This window comes from Canis aureus, chromosome 20, assembly GCF_053574225.1.
Source record: "Canis aureus isolate CA01 chromosome 20, VMU_Caureus_v.1.0, whole genome shotgun sequence".
NCBI lineage: Eukaryota > Metazoa > Chordata > Mammalia > Carnivora > Canidae > Canis > Canis aureus.
In genome coordinates, this window is record NC_135630.1 from 15,609,981 (window position 1) to 15,633,784 (window position 23,804).

Consider the following 23,804-nt stretch of genomic DNA (forward strand, 5'->3'; position numbering starts at 1 on the left):
AATAATAATTCTCATCCTGCAATAGACTTAATAAGGCATCATTGAGGGAGAATGCTTGTGATTAGTCATATTCCATTATTTCAGACATTCTTTTTCTTTCACCTCACAAAAATCATATCATAAATGCATTTTTAATGCACCTGTAAAAATTGAATTATTTATCCAAAGCTTTGTATCATTCTGATAAATTAGGCCATCAAGAAATAATTTTATTTCACTTCCAATGTAGGATGTTATATGAAGAACAATTCTGGAATTTAAAAATCTGTATATATTCAGGTGAGTGAGTTAGGTAGCCTGCAAAATACATTTATATGCCTTTAAGCTATATGCATACGTGGTGTTCATATGTGTGTGTTTGAGTATGCACACAATATCTAATATATATTCATATATATAGGTATGTATACATGCACACATTATATATTTATATATATAAATATATACATATTTATATTTATATGAGGAAGAGAGAGAGAAAGAGCATGAACTGGAGAAGGGGCAAAAGGAGAAGGAGTACATTATATAATTTTAATATATATATTCTCAATATGAACACATACATGAATATATAGGCACAATATATTCCTAAAAAAAAAAAAAACAGGTATCAAAGAGTTCTGAGAATATTCAGGATAATAAATTTTAAAGAAGAATATACTGTATGCTTAATTTATAAAAGACAATGACATTATAATTTGAAAGGTATCTTATTATGAAAAATTCAAATACACTAATATAAACAGTAAATATATAAACTGTTAATAGTATAATAGAAGTGATGTTCATTGCAAAATTATTTCAGCTACTTTAGGAGTTTGAAATAAAATATTGAAACTGAAGTACCATAAAAATAGGGGTGCGTGGGTGGCTCAGTTCGTTAAACACCTGCTTTCAGCTCAGGTCATGATCTCAGGGTTCTGGGATCAAGCCCCATATCAGGCTCCCTGCTCAGTAGTGAGTCTGCTGCTCCCTCTATCTCTGCTCCTCCCCACTCCTCATGCTCTCTTTTTTTCTTTCTCAAGAAAATAAATTAAGGAAAAAGAAGTACAATAAAAATAAATGCATATGTAGCTCAATGCATTTCCATAATTTAAATGCATTAAGATAATCAGCTCCCAAATCAAAGTGTAAAACATTACCAGAATGAAAAAAGTCTACCCATTTCCAGTAACCAATTTCCTCAATGTCAACTTCCTAATGACAAAATTAATTTTTCCAGTTTTGAATTTTCTATTAATGAGTTCACACAAAATTCACTTTGTGTCTAGTCTATCACAATATTATGTTTGTGAAAGCCATACCTGTTCCATTCCCTTTTTGAACATTTTGCTTGTGTCCATTGTTTATCCACTGTTTTATTGGTGTGTGTGTGTGTGTGTGTGTGTGTGTGTGTGAATGTGAGCATGCATTTCTGTTGAATAATGTGATCGACACTGAGATGCACCTGCCCAGATCCAGGAAGAATATGCTACCAGCTGCAAGGTCTTTTGTCAGCGAATAACTAGCAGCTGTCACCTCCTTCATCATTGCCCGAGGTACAGAGAGTTGCCTTGCCTACCATCACGTTCTTACATTCTTCATGGAAAGCCTGCCATCCGGTTACTTAGTGAGGTGAGGGTACGATGGCCCTTGGAGGCCTGTGCCATGTCAGGGTGTCATTAGCACATTTTGTCAGGATCTTCTCCTTCTAGTACTTTCCATTGGATTGATCCAGGTTTTACTGAACTTGCTTTACAGCTCAACTTTTGCATCTTCCCAAGTCTGTTCCTTTCCACTTTCTCTTACAAGTATTGTCATAAACTTCTCACACCCGCAATATCATTTCCACTCTAACCTCATCTACGGTTGGCTTCCAGAGGACTAAAATTAAAGGATGTAAAACCTAAAAATAGAATTTCTGCATCACATATGCCCACTTTTAGTAAGTGTTGTCAATTTATTTTCCAAAGTGTGTACAACAGTGTCACCCCTACGACAAGGAAATAAAATTACTGATTATTCTACATCCTTGTCTCTACTTCATAGTGTCCATTTTTTTTTCAGTTTAGTAATTCTATTCTACGTGTAGTGATATTGTATTGTGGTCTTTATGTATATCTCTTTAATAATAACATTAAGCACCTTCTCTTATTCTTATTACTCATCTGGAAATTTCCTAATATGGTCTTTTTATGTCTTTGATTATAATTTCTTTTTTAAAGAAATAATAATATTTAATAACAATATTATATTAATAATATTAGATAATAACATATAATATCAATATTATTAATAATAATATTATTTATTCATGGGAGACACACAAAGAGAAGCAGGGACATAGGCAGAGGGAGAAGGAGGGAGCCTTATATGGGACTTGATCCCAGGATCCTGGGATCACAATCTGAGACAAAGGCAGATGCTCAACCACTGAACCACCCAGCTGCCCCTGAGTATCATTTTCAATCGGCTTTCTTCCTTTTACTTATTTTTAATTGGCACATAAAAGTTTGTACTTATTTTGGGTTTTAGTCCATTTTCAAAAGTATGTGCTACCATTATCTTTTCCATTCTATGGAGTCTATTTTATTCTCAGGGTTGTCTTTTGACAATAAGTAAATTTTTCTTTTCATATAGTCAAATTAAACTTTTAAAAAATTCTTTAGTAGTTACTATGTCTAACAAATTATTGTCTCTTCTAAGGCTGTGATGATGGCCTCATATATTTTCTTTTTTTTTCAAAAAATTTCTTATCAGACTTTATAGTTTTACCCTTCAGATAGAATGAGCAGTCACTCTGAAATTTTCTTTTGTTTACTGTGTTAGATACAGGTTTTTTATTTAATTTATTTTTTATTGGTGTTCAATTTACTAACATACAGAATAACCCCCAGTGCCCGTCACCCATTCACTCCCACCCCCCGCCCTCCTCCCCTTCTACCACCCCTAGTTCGTTTCCCAGAGTTAGCAGTCTTTACGTTCTGTCTCCCTTTCTGATATTTCCCACACATTTCTTCTCCCTTCCCTTATATTCCCTTTCACTATTATTTATATTCCCCAAATGAATGAGAACATATAATGTTTGTCCTTCTCCGACTGACTTACTTCACTCAGCATAATACCCTCCAGTTCCATCCACGTTGAAGCAAATGGTGGGTATTTGTCATTTCTAATAGCTGAGTAATATTCCATTGTATACATAAACCACATCTTCTTTATCCATTCATCTTTCGTTGGACACCGAGGCTCCTTCCACAGTTTGGCTATCGTGGCCATTGCTGCTAGAAACATCGGGGTGCAGGTGTCCCTGCATTTCATTGCATTTGTATCTTTGGGGTAAATCCCCAACAGTGCAATTGCTGGTCGTAGGGCAGGTCTATCTTTAACTCTTTGAGGAACCTCCACACAGTTTTCCAGAGTGGCTGCACCAGTTCACATTCCCACCAACAGTGTAAGAGGGTTCCCTTTTCTCCACATCCTCTCCAACATTTGTGGTTTCCTGCCTTGTTAATTTGCCCCATTCTCACTGGTGTGAGGTGGTATGTCATTGTGGTTTTGATTTTTATTTCCCTGATGGCAAGTGATGCAGAGCATTTTCTCATGTGCATGTTGGCCATGTCTATGTCTTCCTCTGTGAGATTTCTCTTCATGTCTTTTGCCCATTTCATGATTGGATTGTTTGTTTCTTTGGCGTTGAGTTTAATAAGTTCTTTATAGATCTTGGAAACTAGCCCTTTATCTGATAGGTCATTTGCAAATATCTTCTCCCATTCTGTAGGTTGTCTTTGAGTTTTGTTGACTGTATCCTTTGCTGTGCAAAAGCTTCTTATCTTGATGAAGTCCCAATAGTTCATTTTTGCTTTTGTTTCTTTTGCCTTCGTGGATGTATCTTGCAAGAAGTTACTGTGGCCGAGTTCAAAAAGGGTGTTGCCTGTGTTCTTCTCTAGGATTTTGATGGAATCTTGTCTCACATTTAGATCTTTCATCCATTTTGAGTTTATCTTTGTGTATGGTGAAAGAGAGTGGTCTAGTTTCATTCTTCTGCATGTGGATGTCCAATTTTCCCAGCACCATCTATTGAAGAGACTGTCTTTCTTCCAATGGATAGTCTTTCCTCCTTTATTGAATATTAGTTGACCATAAAGTTCAGGGTCCACTTCTTGGTTCTCTATTCTGTTCCACTGATCTATGTGTCTGTTTTTGTGCCAGTACCACACTGTCTTGATGACCACAGCTTTGTAGTACAACCTGAAATCTGGCATTGTGATGCCCCCAGATATGGTTTTCTTTTTTAAAATTCCCCTGGCTATTCGGGGTCTTTTCTGATTCCACACAAATCTTAAAATAATTTGTTCTAACTCTCTGAAGAAAGTCCATGGTATTTTGATAGAGATTGCATTAAACGTGTTAATAGATGCTTTTCAAATGAAGAGTTAATTGACAAGCTTTTTTGGGGGTGTGTGTGGGGCCATCCTACCCCTTTGGCACTGCATTGTCACATCTATTGCAAATCAGATGACCATATATATGTGACCTTTTAATGGACTCTGTTTATCTAGTTCTCCATTAGAAATTAGAGAATTCCTAATTTCACGCCAATATCACATCACACTGTCTTAATTCATAGCTTTATATTAGACCTTCATAATCCATTTTTTAAAACATTTAGCTTTTCTCTGTTTTTCAGTATTGTCTTATTGGTTTTCTGTTTTGTTTTGCATTTTGAATAAGTATATTTAGGAGCACATGAGTGGCTCAGTGGAAGCATCTGCCTTCCATTCAGGTCATGATCCTGAGGTCCTGGTATTGAGTCCCACATCGGGTCCCCTGAATGGAGCCTGCTTCTCCCTCTGCCTGTGTTTTTGCCTCTCTTTGTGTGTCTCTCATGAATAAGTATATAAAATCTTTAAAAAAATAAATAAGTATACTTATTACACAGTGACAAGTAATTTCAACAATGATATGAGTGGGAGATGTAATGTGCTTCTTTAGTTATTAGTAACACAATAATGTATTAGAGAGCACCTATACTTTATATATTCCTTAAGATCAAACACATAGACAAGACTGAATTTTTTAAATACATGTTTTTAAAGTATAGTTGACACAGTGTTATATTAATTTCGTGTGTACAATGTAGTGATTCAACAATTCCATGTATTACTCAGTGCTCACCATTTAGTGTAGTCACCATACATTATTACAATATTATTGACTATATTCTCTATGCTGTGCTTTTCATCTCCCTGTTTTATAACTGAAAGTTTGTACCTCTTAATCCCCTTCACCTATATTGCCCATCACCCCACTCACTTCGCCTCTGGCAACCATCAGTTTATTTTATCTGTCTTTTCTTTAAAAATAAATTTGTTTTGTTTTGTTTTTATGGATTACACTAAGTGAAATTGGATGGTATTTGTCTTTGTCTGCCTTACTTCACTTAGCATAATACCTCTAGGCCCATTCATGTTGTTGCAAATGACACAGTCTCATTATTTTTTATGGCTGAGTAGTATTCCAGTTTAAGTGTGTTTACATGTGTCTTCTTCATTCATTTATCTATTGGTGGGCATTTACATTGCTTCCATGTTTTGTCTATTGTAAATAATTCTGCAATAAATGTAGGGCTACATATATCTTTTTGAACTAATGTTTTGTTTTCTTAAATAAATAGTGGAAATACCAGATTATATGGTAGTTCTATTTTTAATTTTTTTTGGAAAACTCCATACTGTTTGCCACAATGGTTATATCAATCTACATTCCTACCAACAGTGCACCAGGGTTCCCTTTTATCCATATCTTTGCCAATACTTGTTTTTTCTTGTCTTTTTGATACCATTCTGACAGCTGTGAAGCAATATTCCATTATTGTTTTGATTTGCATTACCCTGATGATTAGTGATGTTGAGCGACTTTTCATGTGCTTCTTGGCCATCTGTGTGTCTTTGGAAAAATGTCTATTTAGGTCCTCTGCTCATTTTTTAATCAAATTATTTGTCTTCTTGGTGTTGAGTAGTACAAATTCTTCATATATTTTGGATATTAACCTTTTTTTGGTTATATTACTTGAAAATATCTTCTCCCATTCAGTAGGTTTCCTTTGCTATGCAGAAACAGATAATTTAGTATAATCCCAATAGTTTGTTTTGCCTTTGCTTCCCTTGCCTACGAAGACATATCTAGAAAAATGTTGCCAAGCCAGTATCAAAGAGATTACTGCCTATGTTTTCTCTTAAGAGTTTTATAGTTTTAGGTCTCAATTTTAGATCTTTGATCCATTTTAAGTTTTTTCTTTTGTGCCTGGAATAAGAAAGTTGTCCATTTTTATTCTTTTGCATGTAGCCATCTAGTTTTTCCAATACCATTTTTTGAAGACTCACTTTCCCTGTGGTATATTCTTGCCTCCTTGGTCTTATATCAATTAGCTACATAAGCCTGAGTATATCTTTGGGATCTCTGTTCTGTTCCATTGATCTATGTGTCCATTTTTGTCCAGTACCATTCTGCTTCGTTTTGTAGTATATATTTAAATCTGGGATTGTGATACTGTCCTCTTTGTCCCTCTTATTTTAAAGTATCTAATATTTCCCTCTTCCTCGGGATTGTCTTATTTATTCTTGATTCTTCATATTTCCATAATAATTTTAAAACATGTTTATTAATATATACTCATGCCTGTACATCAGACTGGGGAGAATTCATATATTTCTAATTGAGAATCTCATAATTAGTGACCATGGTATACCTTAATTTACTTAGAATTTATTTACATATCTCAACATTTAGTTGGAATTTATATTCAAAGATCTTTCACATGAGACGTAGTTTTTTTTTTTACTTTTTTTCCCCCTGTTTTTGGTCATCAAAATGATTTTTTTCTTGTTTGTTGCTGGATTCTATTTATAAGAATTCTGTGTAGTGATTTTGCATCTGTGGTTATAACAGAATTGGAAGTGTGATTTCTCTTCTGTCTAGTGTTCTTTCATTATCAAGTTTATGCTGGCCTAATTAAAAGGAGATGGTATTTCTGGCTTCAACTTAGAATGTAATAGCCAGAGATTACATTCCCACATTAAAAATAGGAAATTTTGAACACATCAGAAAGCTGAGACTAGAAGGCAATCAACTAGCTTCAACTCTAAGAAAAAAAAAAAAAAAACACATACGTTTGAGGGGAATATGAGCATGAGCATGGCTTAGTTGGAGCAGAGCACAAGAAAATATGAAAGTATCATTAAACCAGTGAAGAAGATTTAGTTAAAACGTTTATTGAATTGTTAAAAGCCAATTATAGGCTAAAGTGTATAAAATACCTGGGAGCCACAGACAAACCTGGGTTTGCTCAGGCTTGCAGACTCTTCCACATGGACAGTGCTGTGTGCTCCTTAGAAAGACTGGGGGCAGATATGAGGCTGAGAAAAACTTCAGACACTTGTGCAAACTGGGAAAAAAAGTGTAGTCATTTCTGATGGAAAGACAAAGTGTCCCTCTTCTCCCCTCTCTCTCCCAAGGAACAACAGTCTTAAGCCCCAGGGAAGGAGAGTAAACAGTCTTCCATAAGACATGTATTTGTCCTTTTTATATAAACGTCTTTTTCTTGAAGATCACCTCGTAAAATGAAATCTCTTTGTAAAATCCCCACATAAAAATTGTGGTAAAGGTATTTCTGAGAATAATCTAAAAATGCTCCCCCTAACCAGCTTCTAATCTGCTCATTACAAGCAAAATGTTGTTTCAGATTTAATCAATGTCCTATATAGTGTGAATTTTTAGACCGAAACTGTTCAACTACATTAAGCACAAGAGAACCTCAGTGTTGCTCCTGAAGAACATCTGATTTAGTATCAGTATAAAGCTGAAAACACTGTTTCCCAGCAAATAAATTAGTACATATATTGGATAGACAGTTTACATTGTTATCTTGAACAATGAAAAAGAGTTATGAAGCAAAGTGATTTTGATTGTGCAACAATTACTTATTTTTATTTAAACTATATGGTTGAAATATTCAGTTACTTATCTGTTTACTATTGTTTTAATTTAAGTATACTTGACATACAATATACTATTTGCTTCAGATGTAGGAGAGTGTAGTGATTCAATATTCTTCTGCACTACAAGATAATTGTCACAATAAGTTTAGTTACCATCTCTCACCATATGAAATTATTACAATATTAGTGACTCTATTTCCAATGTCGTGCATTAGATCCTCATGAGTTATTTATTTTATAATGGGGAATTTGTACCTCTTAATTCCCTTCACCTTTTCCTGTCTATTGGTTTTTAATAATAAAACAATATCGCAAGCATTTAATAATACATTAGTTAAGATGTCTTTGGCTTCAAGTCACTAAGGGTGAAAATAAAATGAACATAATAATGTGTCACCACACCATAGAAGAAATATTTATTAATTTAATACTTTACTCAATTCTTTTTTGGCTTCTAAGCAATCCTTTTGGCTTTACTCTGATACTTTTTACAATCACTTATGAAGCTTCAAGCATCATCCTCACATGTCAATATCTAAGGCAGTAAAACATTAGCTTCTGTGCTATTTAATTTTAACTTTCTCAAAAACCTCAGTGGACCTATCCTTAGGTATTATTGGCTAAATATGGGACATACTCATGTTGATTTCCAATTAGTGGGAAGGAAACAGAAATGTCATTGTTGCCTTATACTAATCAACATCTACCAATTATACAAAGCATGAATAAATAATGGCTTTATTCTTAAGAAAGTAGTAGGAGAGTAATAGTTGCTTTATTAGCAACCATGTGAAGATATTATTTTAAATAGCAATCTGTATGTTTAAGGATCACACAATATAATATTTGTTTAATAAGAAAGGACCTTTTTCTCTCTTATGAAATATTTCAATCTTATTGCTAGTATGGAATTGATGTCAAGCACATGCAATTTGCTAACAGTTGAAGCCAGTCTCCTATTGAGATGGGTGTTGTGGGTATAAAATGTGCATAAATAGAGACTCCTGGGTGGCTCAGTGGTTGAGCATCTGCCTTCAGCTCAGAGTGTGATCCCAAGATCCTGGAATCTAGTCCCATATCAGGCTTACCACAGGGAGCCTGTTTCCCCCACTACCTATGTCTCTGCCTCTCTCTGTGTCTCTCATGAAAAAATAAATAAAATCTTTAAAAAACAGGAATTTTCTCTTTCTATAGATACCATTTCCAAAAACATTCACATGCTTTTAAGGGCTCTACTAAATATGAAAAGGCTTATAAAATTGGTTTGATCTTTACATCAGTTTCTTATATCTTCTAGAAATCAACCTTGACTTGTTGAAAAAATGATAAATAATTTATCATAACTAATCATCAATAGTGAAGCAACATTAATTACATTGAGTACTGTATTGGTTAATTGATAATAAGCATATCTTCCATAGGCTTACAATTAAAATATTGATGTTAATTTTGTTAGATACTTTCCACTTTGCCTTAGACATATTTATAAGAACAGACAGAAAAAAGATAAATACTTCTTACTCTATATAGTTATGAGAGTGAATCATGTAAAGCATAATAGAATATTCCAAAATATATGATAAATCATGTCTTCAGAAAAAGGAAAATCAATTCAGGATAAAGTTTAGAAGAAAATTCATAACCTTGAAAATGATTAAATACTGGATAGGTGTAGACTTTAAAGAAGATTTATCATGCCAGACAATGAAGGTAGATTGAAACATGGCTCATAGAAGGGAGAAAGAATGTGAGCAAGGAAACTCCTGACAAGAAAAAAGTCTTTGTGTAAACAAGCAGCTACAATTGGAATTCTTTGAATAGACTTAAACTTTTAGAAGGTACTAAGTTTATTTTGGAATTTATGAATGCTGGAGAACAGATGAAATTTAATAATATTAAATTAGAAAGATCTGAAGGATTTAATTTTTTGTTTCATTGTTTAGAGAACAATTTGAATGCTAGCTATATTCCAATATTTAAATTATTATACTATTGAAGAAAGACTTCTTCAATAGGAGAACTTACCCTGGCTTAATATAAAGACAAATATATAACTCATCAGCAACAACAGAGCAGATAAGAGATTGCAACTGTCATCAAAGTTTTAATTTAAAAAAATGAATTAAAATTAGGAAATATATTTTAACCCTTAAGAATAATTTCGACCTTGAGATTTTGTATGTACTGCAATTTTGGACACTTGAGTTCATCTGGGAAACTAAGTATGCTCTGTCCATATCTATTCCACTTTTGAAACGTTTTATTTTTGTTCCATTTTTTAAATTTGAATATTAATTTTCTAACTGACAATACAGAAAAATTGTCAGTTAGAAACAAATTTTACATAGTATTCTTTATATTTTTTTTAAGTTATACCTTACTTTATTTCTAATATTATTTGAATTTGTTAATTTTTTTCTTGAATTTGCTTCGGATGTATTAGTATATTTTACTTTTCTTTCAAATAAATCTTGGGCATATCATAGAATGTCATCTGTATAGTTTAAATTATACAGAAAGTATTGACATCTTTTGTGGCCTGTATAAATATATTATAAAATTGTTTCAAAGACTTAAAAATAAGCATTTTTATTTTAATATTATATATACATAAAATATTTACATTTAAACATAAGAGGAATATTATATCTCACCCTTATGTGGTATGTGTTTGAGTCTAGTAAGTCAATATAACTCCAGTAAATAATATTTGATTGTTTTTCACCTAGTTAATTTTCTAGATATTGGTACATGAATATTTTTCTTAAATATTCCTCTATGTTACACTTTAGTCTGTAAGCCAAATAAAGTTTATACCTCCTTCTTACAAAGAGTAATATTAATTAATTAATTACAAGGGCATTATGGGGCTTGATATTGAAGTTTCTAGAAGCAGATTCTCTGTACCATTTTCTAGCTCTATAACTTGGGCAAATTTCTCAACTTCTCTGTATTTCAGTTAATAACCTATAAAATAATTTAATTTCATTACCTACTATTTAGGAGTCGGCTGAGGAGAAAATTATTTAACTCATATAAAGTTCTTAGAAAAGAACCTTACAGGTAGTACTCATTAAGTGTTAAATATTAGAATTACTATATTTAAAGGTATTTTTATTTATTTATGATAGTCACAGAGAGAGAGAGAGAGAGAGAGAGAGAGGCAGAGACACAGGCAGAGGGAGAAGCAGGCTCCATGCACCGGGAGCCCGACGTGGGATTCGATCCCGAGTCTCCAGGATCGCGCCCTGGGCCAAAGGCAGGCGCCAAACCGCTGCACTACCCAGGGATCCCAGGATTACTATATTTGCTGTTCTATTTCTACAGAGGTCTATCCTTTATGAATAGAAGATAATATGATCTCTTCGTACCTCAGCCTACTCTACTGAATACCCCAGGCTATCCCCTTACCCCATCATTGGCTTCCTTCCCCCCAGTGAACTTAATATGAATATAATTAGAATTTCTGATGAAGGTTCTCATTAGAATTTCTGATGAAATCAGGGAAACACATCGGTAAGCTTATCAACAACAAGATTCTGCTGCTTAAAGGGAACAGATATTTGGCTGGGTGTCCAACAAAATCTACAACTAAGCTTCCAGCTCTTCAGGAATCTCTTGGACTGAGATAACAAGCTCCAGAGGAAAGTAAGAGGCCAGATCCCTGTATTTTCTCTATTTTCTGAAACCTGTAACTATAACTTTCATATTACTTGCCATTGACTTTCTTTAGGGTTTAGTGTAATCCAAAAAGTCAAGATTTTATACAATCAAAAGAAAAAGTATGCCCTCTAAAGAATATATATATAAAATCTCTCAAAAAATGGCTACTTCTACCCTGAACTTTCTAGTTTAGCAATGGTCTCCCTCTCTAATTTTAGAGCAACGTCTTCCGAAGCCTGCTCAAGACTTCAATTTTAGCACCAAAACCTCTAAGAAGATAGTTATTTCAAAAATGTAGAGTCCAATATTTGACCATTAAATATATATTTCTATGCTCCTTACTTTACTCCTACTCACTCTTCTCTAAGAATTTGACAAACTTTTTAATGTGTTCTGAAGCTTAATCTTATGGAATACTCTAAAACTGATAACTCCGAGAGTATGCATCTTCTCTACGCAGCATTACTCTAATGCTTTTATGAGATACATTTCCTTTCTGATCATATCTGAGGAGTTGTCTTCAACCACAGATAAAGATATATACTATACAAATATTCTTAAAAATTCTTACTATATACTCTTACCCCAGATGAAGGAGAATTTCAAGGCTGCAAATGTACTTATTTACAACTGAGTCCAATTTGGGTGAAACCCTTATTTCTTCATATTGGAATGAACTCAATATTGCCAAGTAAGGCTAAAAAAACCTCTTCATTTAAAAATATGATTTATTTTTAACCATTTAATAACTCTAGAATAATTTTGTGAATATCTTTTCTTCTCCTGAAAGCTCAGGAGGCAATCTAAGTTTCAGGATTAGTGATTAGGTTGGGAGTAATGGATCATCCTTGTTCAGAGCTTGTGGGCTACTTTATTCATAAACATTATTTGTCCATCCTGACATCTGCAAGAGCTAGCAAATCACCCAGTATCTTCCCACTCACTATGTGCCTCCATTGCTGAAATCCATTTCACAAGCTCTTTGGCTGCCTACCCTTCTCTAGAGTCTTTGGATATATTAGATTGCACTCAGCCTATCCTTTGCACTCCAAGTTAAGCTGGTCAATATTTGAATGCTTTCTCTAACCACATTGTATTTTTCAGTGTTTTCTAAGACCATCCTTAGTCTCTTCTTAGATAGTCCTCTCAGAGTCTTTCTTTACCACACTAGTCACAGACTCAGTACAGGGTCCCTCCAACAGAAATGTGGTCACTCAAGATTTTTAGGTTAGTAGCTTCCAAGGTGGTGGTGGGTGGGGGAAGAAAAGTGTAAGGAAGAAATATGTATTCCCAGAGAAACATTTAGAAATGTACTGGATGCTTTCTGACACAGTGACTGGGGTGAAAATGTTCAAGATGGACCTACAAAAATAAAAATTGTCCTCCATCATCAACACCCACTTATAGATCAAAGGATCTCATAACTCTCATTAATGCTTCAGGGATGCCTACTGCTTAAACCTCCTCTCTTTAAAACAGAAGAGGATTTAACACAAGAGTCAAATTATTTCAACCCCAAATCTCTTTTACAAATTTGTTATTTCTTTTAGGTTGAGAACTAGCTCGTGGATAATTCTCTCAAGTTTATGGTTTATGAATAAGCCACATGTTTTTTTTTTTTCTTCAGTTCTTTTTGTACCTGTTTTTTTTTTTTTTTAAATGGGAGCTCCATCTATTTTAGTAAAGCAAATTTTCTCTCAAATATGTAATTTCTACCTTGGTTCATCATTTTCAAATAAAATTTGAAAAAGTGATTTCTAATTCCATGTACATTAGGGGATGATTAAATTTAATTGATGTGTAATATAATGAATATGGTCTCTGACATTTCATTAGGCTTAGGTCTTTTTAAAATCAGTGTTTGATAAATAGGGATGGGAAGATATGAATAAATGGATGAATAAATAGATTGATGCCACTTTCTATTATTTATTAGATATATTTTGTATTTTGAGAAATTCCTAACACTCATTAACACAGATCTCTATCAAGAAATTTTATATTACACCAGAAAGCCCGTTATGCTTCTTTTCAGTAAAACATTCTTCTCTCAACGCCTAAGCAATCACTGCTCTGATTTCTATTACTATAAATTAGTTTTGCCTCTTCTAGAAGTTCATATAAATGGAATTACATAGTCTATATACTTTTATGTCTGGTTTCATTCACTCAATCATTTTCTCAATGTGATGCTTCTGAGGTTCATGCATGTTCATGCAGGTATTACTAGCTCATTCCCTTTAAATACTGCATCATATCCTATTTTATTATCAATAGGCAGTTTTTATTTCTAGTTTTCTTTCTCCATCTCTTCCTCTGGTTCTTTGAGCATCTTTAGGACAATTGTTTAAAGTATTTATCTGGTAGATTTGCCACCAAGGTTTTCATAAAGAATGTTTCTGTTGTTTTATGTTCTCCTTTGAATGGGACAAGGTTTCATTTCTTTGTATGCCTTGTGATTTTTTTGTTGGAAATGAGATATAGGAATCTAACAATGTGGTGACTCTGAATATCAGACTCTTCCTCTTCCCAATGTTTTTGTATTGTGCAGAAGATGAGTAAATTTGAAATGTAAACTTGAGGTCTTTTTAGGTCTTTTCTAATTCTGTAACTTTCTCTGGACCCTCACTGTGACTTTTTTTTTTTTAAGATTATTCATTTATTTGACAGAGAGACAGAGAGAGAGAGAGAGAGTATACTGTGACTTTTTAAAATGCCTCTGTATATATGGCTGCTTCCCACTCTCAAAAAGAAAAAAAAGAAAAAAAGAAAAAAAGAAGATGAAATAAAATACAATGGCCCTTTAAATTCCCCAGAAGTGACTTTGGGCAGATGGGAGGAACTCAAACAATGGGGATAGCTGCAAAATCAATGGCTTCCCTATAATCAGTGATCTGAAACATACCCCAGATAATTGAACTACAAGCTCCTGAATGGCTAACCCCAACACCCAGAACCTTTCAGGTTCCTCTTGAATCTGTGTCTCCTGGACTTAAATTCTTAAAGACTCCAAATAAACTTTTGGTTTGCTTGCTTTTTCAGTTTCCAATTTAATGCTTTCACATTCTGAGTCAAAGAACTCTGTTTTACACATTGAGAAATTATCATTTGCATTAAATCAGAGGTGTTTGATTGCCATATCTAAACTTTACTTTAGATTTTACTCTTTTTGTGGGTAGATCACTGACATGGTGAATGAAAAGTGAAAGAACACTGATTTTTAAGAACCATAGAATGCGTGATGGAAAATTTTTTTCCTGGTAAGTTGATGTATAATAAAATGCCTTTGGAAAAAAAAATAAAGATTTTGTTTGTTTATTTATCTATTATTTATTTATTTATTTGAAAGAAAGAGCAAGAAGGAGTATGCACAGGGAAGGGCAAAGGGAGACGAAGAGAGAGACTCTGAAGCAGACTCCTCACTAAGCACAAATTTTGGCTCAGGTCACAAATTCAGGGTTCTGGGATCTAGTCCCACATGAAACTCTGTCTCAGCAGGAAGTCTGCTTGAGGATTCTCTTCCTCTGTCCCTCCCCTTCAAGTAAATTAATTAATTAATTAATTAATTAAATTAATTAATTAATTAATTTTAAAGCATGTAACAAATCTTATTTATGAAAGATACTGTCTGCTGTAATTATTTTAGTTATGGTGGCTTATCAAAATGGAATAGTACCTGATTTCAAGCCAAATGTGCCAAGTGTAATAGTTTTTCACTATTGTACTAGTATTTTGTATCAGTTTAGTTTATGTTTATTTACTTTGGCATAAAGAAATTTATGAAATTCTAGACACCTTATCAAACAGATGCAGCATTTACTCTACTTCATCTCCAAAAAAATGTTGGGGTCATTATCAGATTTAAAAGTGGCAAGCTGTGTTTAGTATGAGAGATAAACTGATTTTGAGAATATTTCAAACGTTCAGCCTTGCTGACTAGAGAATAATGGCCTCAATGAAATGTTCACAACATTTGAATTTTGTTTTATAACTCTGTGCTTCAAATATGAGCAAACTGATGCACTAGGCTCACAGAATATCAAAAATAAATTAGATGTCAAGCATATGTGCTTGACTATTTGTATATTATGGGCTTTGAAAAGAGACATTGGAGATGGCTATATTTTGAATTACATAAAGCAACAATAAGTTCTTTTGAATTTGTTTTGACATGAGATAGTTTTAATAAGCTCAAAATGCCATCCACATAGACTGATTATATCCACACTGTCCCTTTAAATTCTTTCTTTACAAAATATATGGCTTGTTCCTGAAAACTTATGCACTGTGTTACCACCCAGGGAACTTTGTCAGTTATGCAGATTATATTATGTATCTCTACAACCTTTCACAGAACATTGCCACAAAGCTTCCTTCCCTTCTGCTTCATGTTAGGCAGAGTCACTTCCTTTTTATTGGTTTCCACTTCTTTCTGTATGAGATATATAGCCAAATAAAAGATCATTTGGGGTATATTTACCTTGGTAGGTATAAAAGACAGCTGGACATTAAGGCTTTATTCTCCTGGATATGCTTGGGCCTTCAAAAAAGTTTCCAGAAGCCAATCAGCCCAATTTATTCAAATCAGCATATGGATGTTACATCGTCATGCCCTTTGTGCACCTAGCTTGAAAAAAAAAATCTATCAGGAATTTGAATTAAAAGGAACAGTCCTCGTTTTACTTAAACTGCCATGCTTATAAATATTACGTGTCTGGATGATTTATTTTGCTTCGCGTGAAACCTTTAAGGACTGTGGCAAATGTGCAGCAGAAAACAAAATGATATGGTATTTCTCATTTCAAAGCAAGGGGAAAGATACACTTACAGAACGAAAACCTCAGTTGGTTCTGTTAGGAAAATCATATGTATTTTTAAAAGATAGACTGCTATTAGGTTCTACTGTGTCAATAAAATGCCCCTTGCTATATATTTACCCACTGGTTTTTAGTGAATTCAGAGAGAGAATCTTAACATTACGATCAATCAGGTCAATTACAGGGTTGAGGTGGGGTAAATGATACTATTATTTGCATGATAAACTCTCTTTCATCCCTTATACTGCTTCAAACCTGCACCTGCTTATGCAGCTGTAGAAAGGAAAAAAAAAAAGAGCAGCAAAAAGCAGAGATTTAGAAATATTATAGTGAATTACAGTGACAGGATAGGGTTAAAAGCAACAAGATTTTAGGTTATGAAGTTTATTACACCGACCAGCTATTAATCTATGTTTGCTTCTGTTCAACTTCCCTTTTCTAGAGATGTATGGAGGATATATGATAACAAATACAAAAACAGGTGTTCCATAATGCGATAAAATGGAGTCATTACAAAAACGATATTCAGAAAAGTATCATAAGCACATCTCCATACAGATGAGAAGAACAAATGAGACTACTGAACCAACAGTAATGCATTTCTCAAACTGATAGGCACTCCCTGAGACAAAACTTTTACTTCTGAGGAATGGGGTTGGTGATCTGTTGCTCAAAATGTTTCAAACTGTAACAGCCTTTTTAAATATCAGACTTTTACTAAAATGGAGACTACATGTATATTTTGAGGATATATTGCCGCACGTTACAGATCTCATTCTTAACTCGTGATCCATAACATTCTTAGTTTTAAAAAATAATGCAGCTCAAAAACAAAATCACCAAAGGCTTTAAGTTCAGTGTTTTAAATAAATTATGTGTGTATTTTAGATAGGATATCGTATATTTAAGTATATAATAAAAGTTTTTAAAAGTTTTAAAGAGTTGAATAAAAGTGAGACAATTCCATAATTACAAAATTTTTCTAAATGATAATCAATTTACCATAAAACTAAAAGTGATACACACACATACAATACGTATACCCAGCTCCAGCTAAGATGTAGGAGTCACTGGGATCAAACTTGTCTTCTAGTCTTAGCTATAAACTGAATGAAAAACAGTAGTTTTCAGACATTGACAAGGAAAGCACAGAACTATAATCTCTCAGCAAAGCGGTAAAAAAAGAGAAACCCAGAAGATTCTCATAACTTTTGCCTATATATACTTTTTGGACTAAAGCTCAGGAATGGGAAACCCAGTCGAAGCACTAGAGCTTGCTGAGTTAAGAAGATACAGATTGATGATTAAGGAGGAACAAATGGCTGAAATTTGCAGGCAAAGTAGCAAAGACAGAAATCAAAGGTTGACCCTTGAACAACATGGGGGTTAGGGAAGCCAACTTCTGCAGAGTTGAAAATCCACATACAGCTTTTGACTCCCCCAAAACTTAACTACTAATAGTGTACTACTGATTGGTAAAGCTTTGCCAATAATACAGTCAACTAACATATATGTACCATGTACTATATTCTTAAAATAAAGTAAAATAGAGAAGAAGAAATGTTATTAAGAAAACCATGAGAAAAACACATGCACAATCCTGTACTGTATTTATTGAAAACAACCTGTGTGTAAGTGGATTCAGGTAGTTGAAATCCATTCAAGAGTCAACTGCATACAAAGAAACAGCTGCAGACATCTGCAAAGCAGTCCTCTTGATATGTTGGCTGAATGATGAAGAATACATGCACAGGACAAAGAATAATAAGGGTGTAAGAAGCTGAAAAATCCAAAAAGCTCACACAGAATTAGGCAGTAATTTCGGTTCTAGCCACTTACAGTCTTGGTCTTCTTGGAATATCTGGAATATTCAGAATAGACCTGGGTAGGGTTGTAATTTAGTAGGGCTAACGTGTACTTATATCAAAGGCTACTCTAGACGTTTTCTAACAAAACTTAAAAACACTCTGCATTGTTAAAGTTCAAGCTTCAAAACACTTTAAAGAACAGTAAAACAATATTCAACAGTATTAAATATGCCATATCCTATATCTGATCAAAATTAAGAACCACACAGGACTTCTAAAGATGAAAAGTACAGTATTGAAATTAAAACAATTCTGGATGGAATCAATAGTTACCACAGAAGAAATAATCTATCCACTCAATGGCAAAGCAATAGAAGCTGCCAAACTAAAGCATGCACATACAAAACATTAAGATAAAGAGAAAACAACAGAGATTCCATGACCAGTGGTGAAATAGTGAGCAGTCTAACAGATAACCACACGAAAGCCCACTTATAGATTTTGAGAATATTAAGCAGGCTCCATGCCCAACCAGCATGAAGCTGAACACCAGGGCTTGATCCCATGACTCTGAGATCATGACCTGAGTCAAAATCAAGACTCAGATGCTGAACTAACAACTGAGACACCCAGGAGCCCCTGCACAAGGCCCATTTAAATCACATTGCTGAAATCATGGATAGAGAAATCTTAGAAGCAAACCAAAGAAAACATGCAAACATATGTAAAGAGAAGACAATTATAAAAATTCTCCCTCTCCCTCTGCCCCTACCTGCACTCTCTCTAAAATGAATAAACATTTACAAAGTAAAAATATCTTCATCAAATTTATACTTGAATATTCAAAGCAACTGTAGTCTCAATCATCCCAAACTGAAAATAATTCAAAACCCATTCACTGGTAAATGGAAGAACAAGGTGCTGTATATGCATAATTGAGATAACATCCTATAACAAAAAATAGTGAATTACTTCTGTATACAAACATAGATTTATCTCTAAAACAGTGCGATGCTCAAAAGAAGATGAACATGAAAGTGATCATGCTATAATATTCCATTTCTATGAAAATTTAAAGGAAAAACTAATTTATAACAACAGATAGGACATCAATGATTACTTTGGTTTGAGGATGACAGCAAAACGTGATAGAGAAACTTCTTGGGGTGACAGAAATGATTTATAATCAATGCTGCTTGCATAGGAGTATGTATTTATCAAAACTCATCAAAATTGTAAATTCCATTTCAATAAATTCAAGTAAAAATCTATAGTAAAAAAGTGAACATTATGAGGAAGTATTTTGGGGTCATGTAGCACAACTAAATATTTCTAGTATAAAATTGGAGTACTGGGGGCAGCCCCAGTGGCACAGCGGTTTAGCGCCGCCTGCAGCCCAGGGCGTGATCCTGGGGACCCTGGATCGAGTCCCACATCGGGCTCTCTGTATGATGCCTGCTTCTCCCTCTGCCTGTCTCTCTCTCTCTCTCTCTCTCTCTCTGACTCTATAAATAAATAAATAAATAAATAAATAAATAAATAAATAAATAAATATCTTTAAAAAATATTTAAAATTGGAGTACTGTAATTAATCTGTTAACCCCAGCATTACTGATAGAAACTGGTGGCCTACATAATGCTAATGAATATTAATTTTACATATCTCATTCCCATTTTAAAATCCATGTTGTTAACCAAAAGTCAAATTTTTGGGGGTGCCTGGTTAGCTCAGTCAGTAGAGCATCTGACTCTTGATCCTAGAGTCATGAGTTTGAGCCCCACCTTGGCAATAGAATTTAAAAAATAATAATAATAATTATAATACAATTTTTAAAAAGGAAATTTGTTGAATTTGTAAATAATTCTCATAACTTTATGTGAAATTAGCTCTAAAATATTCTAGTTTGAATGATAAATGTCCAAATGTCCTTTTGAACTGCTATAACAAAACTCCATAGCCAGAGTGGGTGGCTTTTTAATACAACAGGAATTTATTTCTCACAGCTCTGGGACTGAGAAGTCCAAGATCAAGGCAACAGTAGATTTGGTGCCTGGTCAGAGCCCAGTTCCTGATGCACAGATGACCATCTTCTTCCTGCACATGACAGAAGAGGTTAGGGGGCTCTCCAGGCTATCTTTTATAGGGGCACTAACCTATTCATGAGGGTCCCACATGTAGGGCTTAATCATTTCCCAAAGTCCCACATTCACTAAAATCACATAGGGAATTGGTTTCAATATACAAATGGGGGGAGGGTATAAATATTCAGTTTATAACAATGCTTAAATCCTGTCACTATGTCAATATTCACACAGCCACTTGTTGTTGTTGAACAGTTTGATCCATTTCTGTTTAATTTTTCTCAGTCTGTCTCTTACCCTCTCTTTGTAAACAATAGTGTGTGTTAGCATTGTGTCAGTCCCTGAGCTCTGTGGTCTCTGGGTTTGTCCACTCTAACTGGAGAACTGGAAAGCATGCTGGGCACACAGGACTCCATTCAAACCCCTGTGTTATGAGACGTGGACATACTTGGACAAATTCTAGCAAAAGCCTTTAAACAGCTTAAGATGGAGTCATTAGGAGGACCCCACCCTCCTCTAAAATTCAGCTTGAGAAAGCTCAAGACTGTCAAAAGAATTAGCCATTTGTTTCAGCTAAGAATTCCCTGCCCTAGAGCATTGTTTAAAAAGTTTACAATTGTAATCCTTCCTCTGTTCTTTTGATAAATATATGTATGTATCTCCTACAACCCAGGAGTATCTTTCTCAAGGACCTGGGAGCCATGCCTTTGAAATGTCTATCAGAAAGGATACGGACTCGGTGTCCCAAAATCTGTTGCAGAATAAAATTCTAACATCAATACTGCCAGCTAGCAGACACAGCTGTCTCAATGGCATTTATACTGACCAAGCTGTTATAATTTGTCACTCCCCAGACCATATTGAGCATCCACTTGCCCCTTCTCTACTCCCACATTATTCCTTAAAGCACCCAGACAACTCTGCACAAAATTGATTTGACCACAACTCAAACTCCCCTTCTACCAGTATTTGTAGAATAAAATCTGCTTTCATTCTTTTTTAAAAATATTTATTTATTCATGAGAGACACAGAGAGAGGTAGAGACACAGGCAGAGGGAGAAGCAGGCCCCATGCTAGGAGCCTGATAAGAGACTCGATCCTGGACCCCGGGATATATCCTGAGCTAAAGACAGATGCTCAACCATTGAGCCACCCAGGCATCGCATAAATCTGCTTTCATTTTTTAAGTAATGTCCAGCTTTGTTTATCTTTGACCAACTAGAGTTAAATTGATGATGTAACATAGTAAGCTAAACAAATGATTCTTCAAAATGGACTAAGGAGTCAATACTAACATGAACACCATCATCAAAATTATTCCCATTTCTAACTTTAAATTGTATTTATAATGAGTAGTTTACTTGAATTAGTGAAGAAAATAAAATCAAGTTTTTATTAAAGCTGATAACCTTCAAAATCCACTTTATTGAAAATCCATTTTAACAAATTGTTATTGAACATTCAAAAGTTTTTATTTAATCTGTATAATATGGTTCTTTCTGACTGTAAGCATTTAAGAATAGTTGTTGACTTTAAATCATTTCTTATTTGCAAGAATCCAGTGAAAGCAAACATAATTTCACTAGAGAAGAAAAAAAAGAATAAATAAAACACTCCTGACACTCACAAATAGCAATGCATTGTATATTAGTTAAAAAGCACATTTTTAGAGTCATATTACTATTCTTAGAAATTGTATTATATACAGAAATTACTTGTTTTATAATTTTTAGGAAATAATTAAAGTAGTTATACAATTATGACCATTGTTTTTACAAATTCTAGGGAACATAAAATTATTTAGGAATTTTTAGACCTACTAAAAATTATCTCAAGGTTTCAAAGCATCCAGAGATAGTTAGTCTTCCTTTTTGGTACTTTTGCATTCCACTCTAAATCTTAACCTTCTCCTAGGTTTATTATCATCTTTTAAAATTTTTTCTATATTTCCATATGTTTCATTTTAAAATGAGCTTAAGCAGGTTAGTTTGTTGATTTAGAATCTTTGCAGTAAATAGCAATCTAGATTTACTTTTATTTTCTTTTTACCTCAAGTGACAATGCCTTTCATATTCATGACTGTGAATAATAGATAGATAGATGATAGATAGATAGATAGATAGATAGATAGATAGATAGATGATAGATGATAGATATTGTGTATGAAAGGCGATCAATTATTATCAGAGAAAAATAACCTGAGTGTAGTGATTAAAATAAAACATTTCTGCAAGATAGAAATTATAATTGCTTTACTGAACTTAAGCTGCACTTTATACTCTGAATAAATTAGGCCATTATTATTCTATGTTCAAATTCCTAAGGGTATCTTGCCTTTGGTTTGTATCTATTTAATTCAGATCAGTTAGTGAACACCTTTGGTTAATGTCATGATATTTCCATTATAAAATTCAAACTCTCCTGAAAGAAGTGTGTCAAGTTGCTACCCTTCAGTGAAGGTGCATTCCATTAAAGACTTTGCTTTTGGAGATTCTTTAGAACTTGTTTTAAGAGCAGAAGGTATTAAGAAACACTGTATAAAGGTACAATTGATTCATTGAATCTCTTTCTTGCTAACCTGTGCTATTTTTGTACATTTATCTTTTCTAATAAAGTCTTTCATAATTTTTCTTTTTCTTCATTTCAATTGTCCTGTTCCAATCCATTTTCTTACACTCTCCTATCCAATATATTTACCTGTCACACTTTTATTATTTTCCAATGTGAATCCTACAAGGAAGAGCTGTTTCAGTTGAGTAGAGCTCACAGCATTCATTATAGCCAATCAATTGTGCAAGTGGAGGTAATGAATAATCAGAATATGGGAAAAATTATCAAAATAGAAAAGAGTAATAAATATAAATGAGACAGGACTAATCATTCCTTGAATATTATTAGGATAATATTACTTTTGATTTCATATGAAATGAAAATTACAAAACATTTATCAATTTGTTTTATCCTGAATGCAAATGTCAGATCATATAGAATGTTCTTGTGGATACAGAAAATAGAAAATACTAGGTGAAGATGGTCTGTATAAAGTTTAAGCCATAAATTTAAAGTGTAGTCATAAGGATTTTTGGCCTCAAACATTTCAGAAATCACATTTAGAAGCTTGCAAACACCGCTGTGCCTGAGAGTTTATTTTTTCTTCGTTTACTAAACTCTTGGGCAAGAATCCCACTGAGAACAAAAGTATTATTATTCATTAGTTCATTTTGTTGACCTTGAGATGTCAGCATCATGTGTATAGCTAGCAATATTGTAGGTAAATAAAAGAAAAAAGCAGACAGAGAAAGTAACTAAAATGCATAAGTAGGAAGAAATGCTAAGAAAAATGTTCTTTTCTAGAAGCTTGAAGTAAAAGATTAGATTATAGTTTGCAGCATCAAGGGCACACAGGAATGGCATACAATGATCATGATTTATGGAAGTATTTTGGAAGGTAGAA

The 23,804-nt window shown here is 33.7% G+C and overlaps 1 long non-coding RNA gene across 4 annotated transcripts in view; it reads right to left on the minus strand.

Moving 5' to 3' along the window:
- LOC144291490 (uncharacterized) overlaps nt 1–23,804 on the minus strand; it is a 214,803-nt gene that overhangs the window by 112,662 nt on the left and 78,337 nt on the right. For 2 of the 4 annotated variants that reach the window (XR_013358771.1, XR_013358770.1), the window contains exon 2: nt 16,123–16,265. This is a non-coding gene — a long non-coding RNA (uncharacterized LOC144291490). Of the gene's footprint in view, nt 1–7,264; nt 7,427–16,122; nt 16,270–23,804 lie in introns of those variants that run through there. The other 2 variants (XR_013358772.1, XR_013358773.1) reach the window with 2 other exon arrangements.